This window comes from Haliaeetus leucocephalus, unplaced genomic scaffold, assembly GCF_000737465.1.
Source record: "Haliaeetus leucocephalus isolate CR32 unplaced genomic scaffold, Haliaeetus_leucocephalus-4.0 Scaffold384, whole genome shotgun sequence".
Classification (NCBI taxonomy): domain Eukaryota; kingdom Metazoa; phylum Chordata; class Aves; order Accipitriformes; family Accipitridae; genus Haliaeetus; species Haliaeetus leucocephalus.
In genome coordinates this window covers 3,358,834-3,363,217 of record NW_010972820.1, presented here as the reverse complement: position 1 = coordinate 3,363,217, position 4,384 = coordinate 3,358,834, and positions in this window count along the sequence as shown.

Here is a 4,384-nt window from a genome sequence, read left to right as displayed (position 1 = left end):
CTCAAAAGGTGCCATGGTTTAACCCCAGCCAGTACCTAAGTACCACACAGCTGCTCACTCACTCCCTGCCCTCCTCCCAGTGGGATGGGGGAGAGAATCAGGGAAGTAAAAAACAAAAAAAGGTAAAACTCGTGGGTTGAGATAAGAACAGTTTAATAGAACAGAAAGGAAGAAACTAATAATTATAACAACAATAATAAAATGACAATAATAGTAATAAAAGGATTGGAATATACAAAACAAGCGATGCACAATGCAATTGCTCACCACTCGCCAACCGATGCCCAGTCAGTTCCTGAGCAGCAATTCCCCCCCCAGCCAACTCCCCCCAGTTTATATACTGGGCATGATGTCACACAGTATGGAATATTCCTTTGGCCAGTTTGGGTCAGCTGTCCTGGCTGTGTCCCCTCCCAACTTCTTGTGCCCCTCCGGCCTTCGTGCTGGCTGGACATGAGAAGCTGAAAAATCCTTGGCTTAGTCTAAACACTACTTAGCAACAACTGACAACATCAGTGTGTTATCAACATTATTCTCATACTGAACCCAAAACATAACACTATACCAGCTACTAGGAAGAAAATCAACTCTCTCCCAGCTGAAACCAGGACACAACAGCACCACCACTGTTTTCTTCCTCAGCCTCATCTGTTCTTTATGTTTTTGGGATCTCCATAAGCCTCTGTGTCAATGTCTTTTCTTTCATCAATCCTTAACCATAACATGATGTTTCCTAGTCCCATCAACTAGCAAAACTTTTCCCGGAAGAGCTACTGTAACTATAGTCTTGCCTCTCCCTACCACCACACTGGCTCTACCCTACAGACTGCAATACAGGTATCTGAGAAAAGCTGTGACTCCTGAGCAGCTCTCTGCTGACCAGTCACAAGACAGTGCCTTTAGAACAATGAGAAAGAAAGCAAAGTAAACAGTTCCTCACTCTTCAGTAAGTAAACCTAAATTATGAGAAGTACTTGATTTGCATATGGACAACTGGAAACTGCTACAAAAGTTTCCCCAGAGCAGAGGCATTAACAAAGACGGCTAAGGAGTTAGTCCAGATTATAGAGTCTTTCTCCTCAGAAAGAACTTATGTTATCTTTAGATTTATATACCATTTATGCTGAATACAGCAAAAAGTGATGAGGAGATTTATAATACTAACCTATCTACACCAATACCTGTACAGACATCATGTTTGTATGTCTGTTCTCCTAAGAGAGGGCTATAAACACTTAATGGTGAAGTAAAACCAAACAAAAAACCAAACCCTCAACTTCTCTGCCAGAAATGCATACACTGTAATCATCTTTGTTTAGCAAATGAAATCCATGCAGTCTGCCAAACCTTCTGCCCCCCATTCCCATCTACACTGTCTGTGTGTATCAATGAACTGCTCCTGCTCATGCATTTCAAGTGGTAGCAGGTAAGAGTGGTTTATAAATTCATTAAAAAAGGCTGAAATGTCTTAACTTTACCGTTTACTTCTCTTTGGACTTTTTTTTTTATACTAACACAAACTGAATCATAAATGGACATGAAATTAATGCATCTGCGTTCTCAACCCATTACAAAAATCTTATTTGAACATATTAGGAACAAACTAAGATTTGGAAAGGAATAATTTCTTGAGAGGAAACTTTAAGATGTATTAAAATGGGAACAAAGCATTTGAATACAAATCTTGTGTTAGCAAAAATTAGCAAATCCAAAAGTGGTAGCATACTTCACAAAACAGCTTCACAGCAGCCCTGCTTTTATATTCCTCAGTTTTCATCAGCTGGAAACTTTTTTGCTGTGCCCTGTATACATCAATGCATTTGTACAAAGATTTATGTATCTATGTGAAAGAGATGCCACATATTTTCAGAACCATTTCAGTCTAACTATTTTAGAATGGATTATTTTTGCTTCTGTATTTACTGTGTCCTAGGATGTCATTTTGCCAGCTGTTTTAGCTGTTTTTACCTCTCCCGTGGTGTATAAATAAACTGCAGAAAGAGTGGGAAAATGATTATTCAAAATGATTAAAAATATTTTTTTTGTAAACTAAGATTATAAAAATATATTTTCAGACCAAAGCCTGTTAGAGCAAGTCAAAACACTTCCTTTGCACAACATTAAATAAAACATCTAAGTGAATTTATTTGTTATAATAAATATATAATTGCAATGCATTGTAACTACTTGGTATATATTCCATTTATATAAAGTTATAAATACTTCTGTCTTCATTGATATCAGTAGAAAAACTATTTTTTTAAGTGTCAAGAATGTTTCTTACATCTACTGCAGCTTCCAATATTTTTCCAGTTCAAAATAAAAAGGTGCACTACTGCTTTTAAAAGAAAACAGAAAAGCATTTATTTCGAGTAGGTTTATGACTTCTTAATGCTTACCTCATTGCTTTGCTAGGTTAGTTTTTTGTTTTTGAGCTATGTAACCTGGCGATCATTACAGTGAACTCTGTAATGAAACCACCATGTCAATGGCAGCCATTCCCTATTTAGCCATTTCACAAAGTTGAGTTCTGATTCTACTGTCATTTATACATGGGGATAATCCCCAATATGTTCATATATGCTTACACTTATACAAAAGACAATCCAAGTAATCAAAAAAACCCATTGCTAAGTCTAAAATACTTGTGAGCAATAAATCAAGCATGTTAAAAGCTTCATCTTGTTTTAATTTGTTTACTTCTTTCATCTGTTTGAACTAATAGTCTAACCCTACTCTGCAGGTACTTAAATAACAAATATTTTTAGAATTTTACTACAGTACTGATACATTGTACACTTTTTTTGTAGGTTTCTAATTCCAAATATTACTGAGTAAACAGGGCTTTAAACACAGACTGTGTTTAAAAAACAAGTCTGATCAGTTTTCCAATCTATCCTAAGTGCTTTAAGAAGTTTCTTAGAATAAAGCTGCCATTTGTCTTCTATTCATTTGTCTTTTCACCTATGTTATATTATTTGACAAATGTATAAATAAAACATCCAACCATTTGGAAAACTATATTGTTTAAATATAAGCTCTATGTTGTACAATTGACTTCACAAAGCTTCCATTTTTTTCCCAACTTAAGAGTGAATATTTTTTTCCTTTCGTCTTGCATCACAACTTCACTGCACTTGGAGGAGCTACCCAGAGATGAGTCCATATCCTTGAACACTTACGCTACACCACTTGTTTCCCCCTGCCTTACCATCTGTGGCATAGGTCACAGATCAAGAGACCGTTTGTTCCCTTTACAAGAACCGTGTTCTGTAATTTTGTGATAAGACCAGGACCAAGAGTGGGTCCCCCTCACATCCCCAGTTTCAGTAGCAGCTTAAAGCTTGCCCATCCAGAAGTACCACTCCAGGGTTCCAGCTGTGTGTCAGTCAGCACTGGACAGACTTAAAACTTCCAGAACACTTCTGTCCATGGAAAGCATTCTTGGTCCAGCCATTCCTTGTGACACAAAGACGGAAAAATCTAGAACCCTTCAGTTAATAGTAATATGTAGCGTAAGTGGCACCAACAAATCTTACAACAAAATCATTACATGAAGTAAAGCACAAGTTTCTTGAAGCTTTCAATTTTCTATAGATTTATAAAAGTTAATTTATTCTGTTACTCCATGTGGGCATTGGTGTTACTTTATCCGATGATCAAAGAGATTACAGATGTTTTGGGCATTTACATCAGGTGACGCTAAAAGAAGGAAAGGCAGTGATCACAGCGGCAAGTAACGTGCTAGCTAATGAAAAATCTCTGTTCCTCAAAAAGCGACGCAACCGATAAGCCCTCGCCTACAGAATCAACCCCAACGTCGACACAAGAAGAGCTATTTACCAGGGGTGATTTGGGTTTATCTTCATACACTGGGACACAGTGATAATTTCAAGGTAAATCTCACGATAACTTAAAAGTTGATTTGGGTATTCTGAATAAACCACTGAAAGAACTGTCCTGCTCCAGGAACGCTCCGGACAGGCACAGACTGACCTGACTGACTTAGAACGCCGACAGCCCGCAGCTCTGCGGCGTGTAAGTTACCTGCCCCTATCTCAGGGCAGGGCCATCGCCGGGAGCTGCATCCCCCACACGAAGCGGCTCCGGACGCCTCACGCAGGCGCCGCCCTCCGCGCTGCAACCACGGGCCGCGCTCCCTGACTAGCGCTTACCTGTGGAGGCCGCAGGGCTGACGCGCTTCCTTCCCGCCGCTCTCCTCGCACCGACGCGTGCAGGCGGGAAGGTGAATCCCGGTTGCTTCCCCCCGCTCCCAGCCGCGGGAGGCCTCGGGGGCGTCCCGCGCTGATGAGGCGACGCGGGCCGAGGGAGGGAGGGCCCTCCCTCGCCGGCGGCACACGCCGGCCGGGCCGGGGCCCCGCCG